The sequence below is a fragment of the Equus caballus genome, chromosome 17, assembly GCF_041296265.1.
Source record: "Equus caballus isolate H_3958 breed thoroughbred chromosome 17, TB-T2T, whole genome shotgun sequence".
Classification (NCBI taxonomy): Eukaryota; Metazoa; Chordata; class Mammalia; order Perissodactyla; family Equidae; genus Equus; species Equus caballus.
The window spans coordinates 70175213-70191125 of record NC_091700.1 but is presented as its reverse complement, the minus strand read 5'-3'; the positions used below and the strand labels follow the sequence as shown (position 1 = coordinate 70191125).

Here is a 15913-nt window from a genome sequence, read left to right as displayed (position 1 = left end):
AAGTAAATCTCACTCCTCCTATAACCTCTAATTTCTCACTGGGACAGCCGTTGGTGTCTCTTTACAGAGACATTCTATACATATATAAATATAGAGATATTCCTTCCTTTTTTTTATTCAATAGGAATTATACCTGTTCTGTGCCTTACTTTTTTCTTTAACCACATATCCTGGAGCTCTTGCGATGCATGCGTGAACGTGGAGCAGTGATCCACTTCATTTTATTTGAAAGCTACGCAATAGTCTGCATGACATGCTATTGTCTGGACGTGCTGCCATTTATGTTACCAGTCCTTTCTTGATGGGCATTTAAATTTCTAGATATTTTGTTTCTACTCCAAAGAATGCTATATTGAATATCTCTTTTCATATATGCAAATATATCTGAGTCTTTTTTTATGAAGTGATGCCAAGAGAGGAATGACCTCGAGGTACTTTTTCTTCTTCAGGGGCTATGGAAAGAATAGGATTCCTTGGAAGCTCTTGAGGGAATGGGGATGATGGTGGGATGAAATAACTCCAGAATCATTAAACATTACAAGTATGAAGTCTTATGTAGCTTTCATCTTGAGGACAAACCCCCCACATGCCTTTTTTTTCCTTTCTATTTCTGAAGTTCCTCCTCCTTCCATTTTTATTCTAGGTTTTTGGCTTTTTTTGTTTTTTTTTTTAATGAATCATGACTGACACTTAGTTTTAAGGGATATAGACTATGAAGAGAAGCCATAATGTGTCCCATACTTCTTAATGAGGCACCTCTCGGGGAGCTGGTAAAGGATGGAAGCTATAGAATAAATATGGAACACCTTCCTGGAATATTAGCTTGACCGATTGAGATGTGTATATAAGAGTTGGGGAATTAAACCATTTCACTGGTAAGTGATTTACAAAGATCTATTTCATTTTATAGAAAACATAAATATACATGAATTTAAACGACAAAATGCTAAACATTAAAGATATTCTGAATTTATAGGATCCGAGGGATGAGTTCACCCTCTTCTGCCATTAAGAACTTGGTGGTGGGGTGGTGGTGATGGGGTTGAGAACTTCTGCTGGTATATACTGGCCTTGCGTTTTGATGGATGGTTTAGGGGAAATGTTAGTCTCTTAAGTTCTCTGTTTTACTCTGCTCACATAAGAAATTTCAAGGTGAGTGTCCATTTGGGGCCAGAGTGCATCTCTCTTTCCACTCACAGATCTCCTAGGAGTGGCCTAAGGGGCTCAGCAGAAAGGAGGTGTTCAGGGCAACTTTAGGCCATCAACTATTAACTTGGCTGCTGCAGTTTTCCCCCATGTACAGCCATTCAGTATTTATTGTCGTTCAAATTCTCTTGAGTACCTACTATGTGCCAGATTTTGCCAATGTGATAGGGACACCGAAATGAGTAAATGCTGAGGATTAGTAAGGGAGCCGAATAACAATAAAATAACTTGGAAGTGCAGTGCTAAGTAGTAGGTATTTTATTGAGCACCTATTATAATACACCAAGAACTCTGACATACCAACTCCTCTTTTCAGATTCCAATTGTTAATTCAGCCCCTAGTATATATGAGACACAGCCCTCTCCATTCAGGTATGTTTTCTTTACCTTCAAAAACAGAAAGCAAAATGGTAAACTGGCCACTTAAAGGGCCTGTCCTTCTGGAACTACTGGACATCACAGGAAACTTAGCAGTGTTGGGCCTTATACACTTTGCATGTTTGGAGTTTTATGAACACTGTCTTTTCCCCCACAATTCTTTAAAATACATATAATAGCTACTAAAATGATTTTTTCTCCCTGTTTTTCAAAGTGGGAAAGATGGAGCACAGTAATGACAGATTCTAAAATTAGTTATTTGGACTTGTCTTTTCTCACAGTAACTGGGAACATTTCCTAAGTTGTTTACAAATTATTCCTATTCAATTCATTATCTCTCTCCATTCTGTTACTTTCTAGGTAGGCGAGGGGAGGAATCCAAGGTTAGAGCCAACCCTAATTTCTGCCTATAGAAAGAAAAGGGTAGAAGAAGTGTCTTCTCGTTCAGCCTTTATCTATCTTCTTTGAAAAGCATTGAATAAAAATCACACAGTTTAGAGTGAGAGGAATGGGAAGGAAATGACACCAGGATTTAGACTCCTTGGTGACTTGGATTGCTTGCTTCTCCTTTATGGTATAGTCTTAATCTTCACTCATCCTGACATCTATTTGGCCATTTATAGGAGGTGGAAAAAACCCATTTATTTCTTTATATTTGCCTCAGGGCTTAATGCAGTGCCTAGCATGTAATAGATCACCAATAAAAGTTTGTTGAATAAATGAATGAGTGCTTATGTTAATTCATTCTTTTTTGTATATTAGGGAGAAAAATTATAACTGTTGTTTATATACATAAAAATGTTTAAATGTAAAAAAAGTTTAAATACATAAAAATTACTATCTTTCTATCTGATTTGAAAGTCACAGAGATTACAAGAAAACCTAAACTGATTTGGGTATTATTTTCTGAATAGTAATTAGGTGGCAGCTGCTCTAGAAGTCAAAACTCTCAACAATGTTTCCATTTTATGATGGAAGTCAAGTTTACTGACAGCTATATTATAGACTTTCCCCTGGGGCTGTTATTTGTTACAAACTTTTGAAAATCTTAACTAGAAAGTTTCAAGAGGTGCCTCTGAAGAGTTGTAGGAAAGAAATTTGACCTCCTTGTAACGGTGGAGTTTACTGTTCCCAGTGTTCTGCTGGTGAGAGTTGTGGGGTTTTTTTGTTTTGTTTTTTTTTTTGAGGAAGATTAGCCCTGAACTAACATCTGCTGCCAAGCCTCCTCCTTTTGCTGAGCTAACATCCATGCCCATCTTCCTCTACTTTGTATGTGGGATGTCTTGCCATAGCATGGCTTGACAAATGGTGCATAAGTCCACACCCGGGATCCAAACCTGCGAACCCTGGGCCACTGAAGTGGAGCGTGCGAACTTAACTGCTGTGCCACCGGGCTGGCCTCAAGTGAGTTGTGGGTTTTAAAAATGACATTTGCGAAGACTTTTAAAAAATAAATGATCTGTGCAATGATGCCCTGACCTTACAATAGTGGAGGTGTTGTTTTTTTCTGTGCTCAGAGCCACGTGTGTTCAAAGTATAAGTTCTTTCCGTGAGCTAACATCAGAAACACAGCCGTTAGGTCAAAGTTTTGCCAGCTAGATCTGGCAATGTTACTTTTAAAATGTGAGTAAGGAACAACAACAATGCTATAGACTGAATGTTTCCCCCTCGAATTCACATGTTGAAATCCTAACCTCTAGTGTGATGGTATTTGGAAGCAGGGCCTTTGGGAGGTGATTAGGTCATGAGGGTGGAGCCCTCAAGAGCGGGATTAGTGCTGTTATAAAAGAGACCCCAGAGAGCAACTTTGTCCCTTCCACCATGTGAAGACACAATGAGAAGCTGGCCATCTATGGACCAAAAAAGTGGCCCCTCAGCAGACACCGAATCAGCCAGCTCCTTGATCTTGGACTTCCCAGCCTCCAGAACTGTGAGAAAGAAATGTTTGTTAAGCCCCTCAGTCTATGATATTTTTGTTATAGCAGCCCAGACTAACTCTGACAAACAACAGTGAAAGTTTATTATGTTGTTGTCGTGTTTCTCCTCTGTAGTCTATAGTCTCCTTCTCCCAGTGTCTTAGAAGAGTTCTTTAAAAAGTCTCATGTTATTATTATCCTATGGTTTAATTCCAGGTTTGAGTCAATTTGGGGATAAGTAAGGCAGGTCAATACTTTTTGTATCTGGATCTAACAGGTGAAGAGAATCCATGGGGCTTGAATCCTTTGCCATTTGTCTTTGATCCAGTTACTTTATGGACTTAGACATAATTGATAAATCTACCAGCAACTTCCCAGTTAAGAGGACCATATTAGCTCTTATTTATCTATAGGAAATAAACCAGAAATAATCATTAGCCAAGAAAGAGCAGAGAGAAGGGAGTCACCTTCTCTTAAAAAAGGTTGACCTTAACATTGTCACGCTCTGTACTCACTCCTTTAATTGTGGCATGACATTTCCTTATAGGGAACTTTTACACAAGGGCTGGAGTTCTGTGGCGATTCTTGTTAGCAGCTCTGTGAAGATCACCACTGCCATCCACTTCAGTCTTCAGACATGAAAGTCTTCTTCAGAAAATGAGAGTGTCTTCAGTTCTAGTACAAAAAACAATGTAGAAATGTTTTCCTCAATCCTCAAAAAATCCAAAAGTTTGGAGTTTTGTGATAGTTGGATAGTATTTTAAAGTTTCCATAGTCTTTATGAGAGATGTACAACTAAAATAAATTTTATTAATAAAGCTAGGGCTATGGGAAGCTGAAACAAACTTTATTAATAAAGCTTTACGGAGCTTCTGTCTTCCTTAATAGTTAATACTTTGCATCTGTTAAACCAAAAATGATGTAGTCTAAAAGCTAAAGGCTGAAAAAAAACAAAAACAGAACAAAACAGATGAGCATGTCTTTGTCTTGATATCCTTTAACCAATGTCCATGATATCTTTTTAAGCAAAATAGAGTACATTTGTTAAAAAAAGTTTCAATTTTGCAGATACAGAAACATACTTCTCTAGTCAACAATCCTGTGCTCTGTCTCTGTACTGTTTGAGGCAACCAAAAGCACTTTGCACATGTTAAGTTCCCTAGATTGTTGAAGGGGAAATGGTGGAAGGACAGGCTTAGTCAGGCATTGAATAGTGGGAATGTATGAAGCGTAGCTATAAAAAGATGAGCATTCCCTTTTTATATAAGAAAGGCTAATTAATAAACCTATATAAATGCTGTTCTTCAAAACAATCATTTTGGTAGACTTTACATTTATTTCAATAAGACCTACAGGAAATTAACTTAAAATGATATTAGCGGGGGCCAGCCCCGTGGCTGGGTGGTTAAGTTCGCGTACTCTGCTTTGGCGGCCCAGGGTTTCACCAGTTTGGATCCTGGGCACGGACATGGCACCACTTGTCAGACCATGCTGAGGTGGCATCCCACAAAGCACAACCAGAAGGATCTACAACTAGAATATACAACTATGTACTGGGGGGCTTTGGGGAGAAGAAGAAAAAAAGAAAGAAGTTTGGCAACATGTTAGCTCAGGTACCAAGCTTTAAAAAAAAAAAGATATTAGATTATTAGTAGACAAAGTGGAGGGGCTATCTGTTAAAAATTGATGATATTGGAGAAGATGAGAAAGTTCTGGATATAGTTGGTGGTGATGGCTGCACAACAATGTGAATGCACTTATGCCACAGAGCTGTACACTTAAAAATTGTTAAAATGGTAAATTGTATGTTGTGTATTTTGTTACAATCAAAAATAATAGGAGTTTAATGAAGATAATGTGAAAAATATAAAAATTATAAAGAGAATAAAGGTTCTTATATAAACCTACCAAAAAAATGTTGACATTGAAATCACCTCCAATTATAATGAAGAAATATGGAAAGTCACTCCTCTGCTTCTGTTATGCCAGTAAGATAATGCTCAAACATATTAGTGATTCTTGATTTGGAAGCGTTATGAATCATGCAATAAAATCAGTCTAACAACTTTTTGCAACCTTTTAATTTCTGAAAATCTGAGAATGTGTGTTTGTGTCAGTATGAGCTTAAATTTGTATTATGTAAATATTCTATTTTTGGTGCTTCGTCCCTCTCCATTAGCTCAACTAATTAAGAGTTGGTACGTGAATTCAAATGAAACTCCACCCAGTTTGGAATTTTAAAGGACTTTGCAAAGACATTATAATTCCCATTCCACTGTTAGAGGAAGGAATGAAAAATTGTTCAGGAGGGTGACAGCGTTTAGAGTCAGGAACCAACTTAGCATTTCTAAAGTTAAGAAAGGTCTTGGTCTATGTTCTATTAACACTCTCATTGTTATATAAATTCATTTAGTGTTTGTCGGGCTTATGGCATAAGGCCAGTATTTCTGGAACAAAAGTTTGTAATGAAAAATTATAGTTGTGATGTTAAGGAGATATCAGAATAAACAGACTCTGCATGGATTGGAACTCTATACTGGGAGACCTTCCACAGAATCCTCCTAGCATTCATCTGCAATGGGAGGGTTAAGGATGACCAGCAGATGTGAGAATCTGTCTGAGCTTCTTTTATCATTTGGAAAGTTGAATCAAAGCTGAAGGTTGCCAACTCAGGAGGAAGAAGATGCTTCAGAGTAATGGATTGTAAGCATGGGTGAAAATCAAAACTGGGAAGAATACATATGCCAGATGGCAGAGGAACCAACTTGATTGAAGTAGTTTGAGAGACTGGACATACAGAGAGAGCGGTGGTTCTCAATGGGGTCGGGGTGGGGGGAGCAATTCTTCCCTCTGCCAAGGGATCGTTGGCCAATGTCTGGAGACACCTTTGGTTGTCATAAGTTGGGGGAAGGGTGCTACTGGTATCTGGTGAGCAGAGACCAGGGATGTTGCTAAGCATCTTATTAATATACAAGACAGCCTCCTACAACAAAGAATTATTTGGCCCTACGTGGTGATAGTCCTGAACTTGAGAAGCCCTGTGATAGAAAGGAGAATGCATAGGCGGGCAGGCGAATAGCCATGGTGAGGCATTTAGTCCAAATGTGGCCCAAAGTGTTGCATGCTATTGAATTCCAAGAGGAAAGGGTTATGTGACTTGTCAGATTTGATATGGGTTAAAGTGAAGGAGGGAAATGGCTGGTGGGTAGGAGGACCCTTGCTAAGGTATTTTTGTAACCTTGGTGGGTGTCCCGTTGGGGCAAGTCAGGGGAAGCCAGAACCTGGAAAAGAATTGAACAGAATCTTGCCATGCAATGTATCAAGTCTGGAGAACAGCGAGATGGTACCATAGCTTCAGGGAGCAAAATGAAAGTTAAGAGACCCTAGGAAGACACCCCATAAATATGGGTAGGTGAATGTGGAAGAAAGTCTGGCAAGGCATGGAAAGCAAAAAATAATAGAAGCTAGCAGGCAGAACAATGGTTCTCAAATCTGTTTGCACATTAGAATCACTTAGGGAATTAAGAAAAATATTGATGCCTGGGTCCCACTGAGACCAGTTCAGTCCAAGTGTTTGGGAGTGGGTTCTAGACTTCTAGTATGTTTATAGACATTCCCCAAGTGTTTCTAAAATGCAGCTATGATTGAGAACTGCTGTCCTAATAGGTCAATAAAATCAAGGAGGAATAAACAGGGCAACTAGAACAATACTCTGAAATGGGCTGCCGTCTGAGATTAGGGGCTGCTGTCCTCTGTCCTGGAGTTTTGCTCCCCGTCTTTCGCAGGGATGTGTGTGGGTTGCTGCGTGCTGGTCTATGTGCTAGGAGCTGGAGACTGAGTTTTGCTTACAATTTGATGCTAGGGAGGCAGAGCCAGGCAGGCAGGGGCTCCCTTCTTACTAATGACCCATGGCTGAACTTTCAATTTAAACTTTCAGAGAGACCCCAAATTACCTTCTGATGAAAAGGAATCACTTAGGAGTAAAAATAATATTGAGTTACATGGACTATTAAAAATTATTTCATATTTTATATATATAAGAAAGAATGACATTATAAGAGAAGAAAAGCCACCAAACTACAGATATTTTGGAGAAAGTGCATATTTTCTCTATAAGTGGGTGATAAAGGCAGCCAGTTTTCTCACCTCTTGGTGCCCAAGGAAGGATGGTTAACCGGCCAGGACGGTGCCTCTCCCGGCCTCCATTTCAGAGGGGCATCCCTTATCTGCCTTTTTCAGTTTGGAAACATTCCTGAGAAAACATTCCTTTCCAGTAGAAAGGGAATTGGAGTGAAAGCATTCTTTGTCTGCAGATTCCTGGGACATTTTCAAAGGGATTGAGTAAGTGACTGGTGGTGAGAATCTGTTCTGTTTTCATTTGTCTCTGGCAGGGCCTGGTGGCAATTTAATATTCTTTATTATTCTTTTACATGCAACTTCCTTCCTAGCTTATGATTCCTGTCAGGACTGTGTATTATTGCCCATTAGTCATTTTTCTTGGGTTGGCCTATAATGCCTCAAAGGAGGGCTGGTGTATTTCAGTAATTTTGCTTACAATTTGATTTGCATTCTCTAAAATCCCAATTTGGTTTCATCAGCACATTTCAACATAAAACAGCTGGGCCCCAGGATGGGCTTATTTACATACATTAGCAGCTGAAAGCTAAGCACTCGCGACCCAGAGGCTGGCCTGGTATTTTCTCAGAGCCTCACCTGACATTTTTTGAAATAAACTCTGCCTCCTTATTTGTACCTGTGTCAGTGACAATATCCTGTGAACGATTTAAGAAAACCGTTGGTCTCCAGGCAACTTTGAAGCTGAAATGCCTTGGTAAAAAGCCTTGAAGAATAATCAGAGAAAACACGTTCTGTCCTACTTCAGTGTCAGGTAAGACATTGCCCCCTCTCATTACAAATATCTTTATTATTAGACAAATGGTAGAGAAATCATCTTGTTAATTGGTCAATGGTTGCCTGAAGGCAGATAATCCATTAATCCATAAACATCATTGTGACTGAGACCCCAGCTGACATTACAATCATGACATGAGGACGTTGTGTGAGTCTTGTGGAAAACTCAGGTTTCTTTTCACCATTTTCTTTCCTTATGTTTAAATTCTTGAACTGTGGTCTTGGTCCGTGTGGTAGACTTAAAAAATGCCCCTACCCTACCCTGGCAAAAGATATCTGCATCCTAATTCCTGCAACCTGTAATTGTGAAAAAAGTGTCTTTGCAGATATTGATGAGTTAAGGATTTTGAAGTGAGACTATCTTCAGTTGTCTGGGAGGACCCTAAATGCCATCCCAAATGTCCTTAGGGAGGCAGAGGGAGATTGGGGCACAGAGAGAAGAGGAGGAGGTCATACCACCACAGAAGCAGGGATTGGAATGGTGGGGCCATGAGTCAAGGACTGCTGTAGCCACTAGAGGCTGGAAGAGGCAAGGAAAGGATTTTCCCCTAGAGCTGCGGGAGGGAGTGCGGCCCTGTCAATGCCTTGATTTCAGCCCAGCGATGCTGATTTTGGACATCTGGCCTCTGGATTGTGAGAGAATCCATTTATGCTTCAGTTTTATTACTGTAAAATGGAATTACTTCACAGTTTTGTTTTGAGCACTAAATAAAATAACATATATGAAAGCTGCTAAAACGGATTTATGTGTAGAAGGGGCTCAATTCATTTTTTGTGTGTGATTGTTCATTGAGGCACCTCCTCTTGGTCGTAGTCTAGATGCCAAAGGTTCCCTGGAAATATTTCACAAAATTTTTATTATTTTGAAATAATAACAAATGAACAGAAGAATTAAGGACTTTGTATGTGCATATATCTGCATCTATATACCTATCTATGCATCTATCTATTCTATCTGCTTTTTTTTTTGTTGAGGGGAGATCCTGTCCTTTCCTTGCCTCTTTTTTCCACGTTTTTTCTCAAACTGGACTAACTTGGGCTGATGTTAATGAGATCAATTCTAACTTGGACGATGGCAGAGGACTGCCAACAGGGGCCCCAGACAAAGTTTTGAATTTTGTTTTGGCAGCAACTCCTGCTGTCCTTTCATGTGTGAGCTTCGCTCTTGCTTCCTACCATTTCCCATTTCTGTCTCTAGGAACAACTTACATATCACGCTGCTGTGGCAGTCGACCAGGTGTAGGATCTCAAAAACCCATTTTCTGAGAGCTAGGACATGACTTAGGTTTACATTTCTTAGGAGAAATTTCTCTTTGTAAAGAGGAGCTGGTTAGCCCCTTTGGGGGGAAACGCAGAGATGAGGGAAGGCCTTCTCCCGGGCTTCTCTTCCTCCCAAGTGCAACCTCTTCCAGGATTTGCAGGTGGAGCCAAAGATTTGCAAATGTAGGTAACGGATGTGATTTATTTGTCTTGGAGAGAATAAAAAAAAAAAAATAAATTAGCTGCCAATTTTTCAAACTCAGCAGATTTCCCGCCTGAATCTAGTTTCTCCTAAAAAAGATCTGCAACATCCCAACAGGGTAAGGATTGATGGATGACAAATAGCTGCCTTTAGAAAAGCAAGTAATCCCCAGTCTGGACAGTTCTCTCCCAACCCGTGTAATTGTCTAAATTAGCTGTTTGGCCCTTGTAGGTATTTGAATTTGCCACACCCACTCTACACTTAGCATTGCTTACCCACCTCTATGTCTCCTGGTCACATCTTCCTTCCTCCTCTCCTGGCATCCACTCATACATATTTGTTTTTCCAGCAGAGCCCATGAGCTCAGTAAAATTAAGAACTGGTCATCGGAGAAAGAACAGGGTTTACCATGGCAAACCAATGATATTCAAAACCACAAACCGTAATTCCAGAAATGCCATGTCTGTTTCTTTTGAGAAGAGAATAATCTTATTTTGGAAGCTAGAACTACATTTAGAACATTGCAGTGATTGTGGTATTATGGAATCACTTAAAAAGCAGTGGAGATGATAAAGGAAAATTGGAATTAAATGGATGGAAAAAGATAAATCAGGCAAATTCTCACCAAAAGAAAGCTGACGAGGTTATATAAGTTTATTAAAAAATAGACCTTAAGGCAAAAAAGCGTTACTAGAGATAAAGATAACGTTAAATTCCCTTGAATGATGTAACAGTTTTAAATTTGGATGCTCCAAATAATATGGTTTCACAGTTTCAGAACTGTGAAGAGAAATAAGCAACTCTACAATCATAGTGGGAGATTTCAACACATCTCTCTAAGTAAGTAATATAATTAGTTAACAACAAAATCAATAAGGAGAGAGAAAATTTCGAGCTACTTATTAACAAATTTGATCTAATTGTCATATATAGAACACCCAAGAACTGAAGAGTGCATTTCTTTTTAACAACAGATGGGTTGTTTATAATAATTGATGTATCCTGCACCATAATGGAAGTCTAAACAAATTTAAAATTTTAAAATCATACAGAGCATGACCACAAATACAAATAAGTTAGAAATCACTAACAAAAAGATAATTAGAAAAAACTCAATATATGTGAAAATTAAGAAAGAAGGTTCTAAATAACCCATGGGTTAAAGAAGAAATCATAATAGAAATTAGAAGCTATTTAGAATGACACCCAAATAAAGATATTACTTATAAAACTCATGGAGTGCAACCAAAGCTGTACACAGAGGGGAAGTTTTAGCCTTAAACTTGTATGTCAGAAAACTATGCTAATACATTTGAAAACATAGATGAATTCCTAGAAAAATATAACTCCTCAAAACTGACTCGAGAAGAAATAAAAAGCCCTTCTACAAAAATCATTCCAGGTCCACATAACTTTACCAGAAGTTTTACAAAATCTTTAAGAAACAACCGTCTAATACCATACAAACTTAGAGAACAGAAAAAGAGGAGTGGTGTCTAGAATGAAAAACTCCTTAGAATCAATATGGAAAAGACGATTCCATAGAAAAAGAGGCAACATATTTGAACATTTTTACAAAAGAGAACGTCTTTTTAAAAACAACTTTATTGAGGTATAATTGATACACGAAAAAACCTGGACATGTTTAATGTCTAGAATTTGCTGAGTTTGGACATATGCATGTACCTGTGAAACCACCACCACAATCAAATTACAATTACCTCCAAAAATTTCCTCCTGTCCTCCCACCCCCCTTTTTTTATGTTAAGAACACTTAGCATGAGACCCATCCTCTCCACAAGTTTTTAAATGTACAATATTGAATTGTTAACTATAGGCACTATGTTGTGCAGTAGATCTCATGAAAAGATTTTCAACCTCAAAAACTATCCCCCTACTCCCCTCCCCTCCCCTGTCTTCCCTCTCCTCTCTTGTCTTCCTTCTTCTCTCTTGAATAATCATCAGCATATTCCCAGAGCGTAGAAAATGGAACAGGATCTGGTTCATAGTAGACTTTCAATAAATATTTATGTAAACTCTAAATAAATATTTACAGCTGAAGTCATCCAAGTGGAAGAGAAAGCAAGCACAAAGAGAAAGACAACGGAATAATAAGAGGAGGACAAAGGTCAAACTGTCCAGAACATTAACATGCAAGGGGTGGTGGAGTTCAGGAGAGGGCCTGAAGAGTAGGCAGGATGTAGAAGGGAGGCCAGGAAGGAGAGTATATCAGCATCAACTGGGATATCTATGGCTGCAAGGATCAGAACATCTAAGAGTGGCTTAAACAATAGGAACTTATTATTTCACATAATAGTCTCGGGGTAGGGGGTTCCAGGGTTGGTTAGTTCAGTATTTTTTCCACATCATAGCTCTATGTTAGCTTGTGGTGATTCTCCTGGCTTTCCTTGCATGGTCACAAAAAGGCTGTCACAGCACCAAATATCAAAAATTGAGTTCAAAGATAGGAATTCGTGCCTTGGGAAGAACTTATCCTCTGGTCCTAATAGGCAGTACCAATTCCTAAATCAACTACAGCAAAGGGGAATGAGATTTCCTTCATTGGTTTAGGCCAACACCGTGCATCTCCTGGGTCTGAGGGGGAGGCCTACTTCCCCTGAGCATGCTGCAGTCCCACACTTGAACACAGATGGGCCTGTATGAGCAAAGAAGTAGATGTGCGTTCACATGAACGTGGAGTAATGCCTGCTGGGGAGACAACCAACAGCATATTTGTCACAGGAATCAAGGAAGGAGATGTTCAAAGGACGAGTCACTTGGGTCAATTGTAGCTGAGGGGTCATTCATAGAAGACAAGGATTGGATTTGACGGAAAGAGAACATTGATGGCAGTGGTGAGAGCAATTTCTCTGGAGTTGGGGGAGGAAATTATGGGGAACAGACCAGGTTAGGGTGAGTTAAAAACTAAATGGGCAATGAGGGAGTGGAGGTGGGAGGGAATGCAGCTCAGTCATTGGTCCTAGCTATGAGGGAGATGAGAGACAATGGAGCTGGCCTGGGCCGCTGTCCTGTTTCTAGCTGGAAATTCTATCCATTTTGTTCCCCAGACAGGACTATGTCAGCTGTGACATTGCTTGCCTGTGTAGTTCAGAACTTTTTGAATAATTCCCAGATCTGATAATGTTAGTTTATTACCTACTCCTCTGACTAATTACCCGCCTTAGTTCCAACATTTCCTTCATGAGAAGTGGGAATGGGAACTGTACATATGCTTTTTTTGAGTTTGAAAAGGACTCTTTTCTCATTATAAAAATAATATTTATTCATCACAAAAAACACAAAAAATGGAGAGAAGCAGAAGGAAAAGTAAAAATTATATACGATCCTAATTCACAGAGATAATCAGAGATAACATGTTGCTGTGTGTTTCTTTTAGCTTTTCCCCTCATCCACGTATATATTTATTTTACATAGTGACATACTCTACATTCTGTTTCATAACCTGCTTTTTTCTTGATATTAAATGATGAGTTTCTCATCTCATAAAACTTGATGGATATGATTTTTTCTTTTGGTGAGGAAGATTAGTCCTGGGCTAACATCTGTTGCCAATCTTCCTCTATTTTGTATGTGGGACACTGCCACAACGTGGCTTGATGAGTGGTGGGTAGGTCTGCACCCGAGATCTGAACTCGCGAACCCTGGGTCACCAAAGTGGGGCATGTGAACTTAACCACTACATCACCATGCTGGCCCGAATATAATTTTTTGACTGAAAGATACTTTATCGTATGAATAGATCACTTAACAGTTTTCAGTTGCTGAACATTTACATCACTTCAAATCTGTGCCCGCCTATGACATAGTATCTTGGGATAGGTTTGTAGTAGGGTCAAAGAGAATAGGATGATTTTAAGATTTTTGGCAGGGCAGCAATTTGGTTGAATGTAGGTGTTCTGAGTCCTGCTTGTATTCCAACTCAGATTCTGCCATTTTCTAGGTGTATGACTTTGGGTAGTAACGGACCCAAGGCTCAGTTTCCTAACCTGTGAAATGTGGATCATCTTATCTGCCTCCCAGTATTCTTAATGGGCTAAATAAAATAATTTGTGTAGCGCTTTTATCACAGAGTCTAACAAAAAATATGAGCTATTTCTAGAAATGATGCATCAATTTATGTCTAAAAGCAGAGTCTATTTTATTTTAATCTACTATCTATAAAGTTTAGCCTACGGATTTAAAAATATTCTACAATGATATAAATTGTGATGTGTCCAAAGACACTTGTCTTAATAAATTGAGGGTCAATAAATCTTCAGGCTTTAGCTTTTTTCCCTTGGGCCAAATATTTCAAGTTCAGAGAACACTGTATTGGCCCCATAGAATGTTCTCTAGAAAATATTTATTTCACCCTCACTGGGTGTCTCTAGCTAGTGCATTCTATGTACAATCTCTTGCATTTGATTAAAGCATTTGAGTGGATGTGAGCAGTGCTTAAAATATTTATTCCTTAAAGTGCTTTCCTCACCTCTAATCTGGTTTAGTTTCTATTACATAGTTAGCCACTAGGACTAAACAAAGTTGTAAATTGACTTTGAGTACAAATAATGCTTAGATCTGTGAAAAAATCACTAATCCCAAATGTAACCTTTAGATCTTCTGGAATCTCGCAGAACAGAGAAAAGGCAATCTTATAAATTTGCTGAATGCCAAAGGATTTTCAATAGCTAGTAAGGTGTTCTATAGCTCTGATAGTGTCTGACTTTTCCACTTTCTGCCCTGAGGCTCAGTTCCAGCTCAGGGGAGACTTCTGGCCCGTGGATTTGCTTTAGTGGGGCTGTCATGGAGCCTGGCGTCCTAACCTCACATAATAGTGTTCTCAGGATCTGAGAATAATCTTTGGGGGATGGAGCCAAGTTTGTCCACTTGGCGCTTTTATCTACCAGAAACAGCCCCTATGGAATTTTCAGTTACCAAATAGAAACTTAGATGTTATTTTTTCATATATAAGCTTATTTTATTATTTAATAAGCTTCATATATAAGCTTATTTTCAATATATTTTTTCAATATAAGCTTGTTTTCCTTTTACGATAAAACATAAAATTCAAATACTGAACAATTATTTATTATGTGATTTGTTTTTCAGAACTTCAGTTTCTGTATCTCTTCAGAGGGTTTTGCAGTGGTCTGCTGGAGCAGGCTCGTACCTGCTCATCAGAACTAATTGTTAAATTCTCATGAATTGGTTGAGGTCATGTTGGTAGCTTCAGTCACCCATGGTGGGGGTGCTTACACTGTAGATATCAGCCAACAATACAAATCAGGGTTCCCCACTCCCAAAGCTGGTTGGTAAACATTCACCAGCAGACCACTGCTTTTCAGACATTTTTAAAGGCACCAGAAATTTTAACCTATCATACCAAAGTTCAATGTAATATATTTGAAGTAGAATAAAAAGGTTAATTATCAGCTTTGCACATTCTACCAGTGGATATTTGTGAAATGCTATCATTTACTCAAAAATAGTCATTTAGAACATGACAGACAAATTGAATGTGGGAAGAAAGGAAACCACAAATAGGAGGCACACATTACAGTAAATGTAGAAAAATAGGCAATAGAGGTAAGAAAATAGAAAGCCAAAGGAAAAAATCTTGAAGAATGAAGGATAGGAAGAAGACTGCTAAGTGAAATTGATGTTAGAATTGAATTTGAGACATACAGAGAGGTCAAAAAAAGGCGTCAAAATGAAACAGTTTTGAAAATGGTCACCAATGCCAACTGGTGAAGTAATGTTTTCCATCCAAGGTGACATTTGCTGAGATGGAAAGTGGCACTAAAACCACCAGCCTCTGAAAAACAAAACATTTTGCCCTCGGTGTTTTGGAACACATTTAGAAAATAGCATTATGGGTAGGTAACTATATATTTATTGTCCAAACTGGGACTTTTGTGAGTGAAAGGGGACTCTATTAATACTCACTTTTGCACAACAACATAAGCCAGAGCGATTGAGGCAAACTGGGATATGTATACACACTAATTACAGGCTATATTATTGGCCACCCAGTTTTTAA

At 38.7% G+C, this 15913-nt stretch overlaps 1 long non-coding RNA gene across 1 annotated transcript in view; it reads left to right on the top strand.

Annotated features, from left to right (window-relative positions):
- LOC138918539 (uncharacterized) overlaps nt 1–15913 on the top strand; it is a 312832-nt gene that overhangs the window by 80341 nt on the left and 216578 nt on the right. The window lies entirely within an intron of this gene.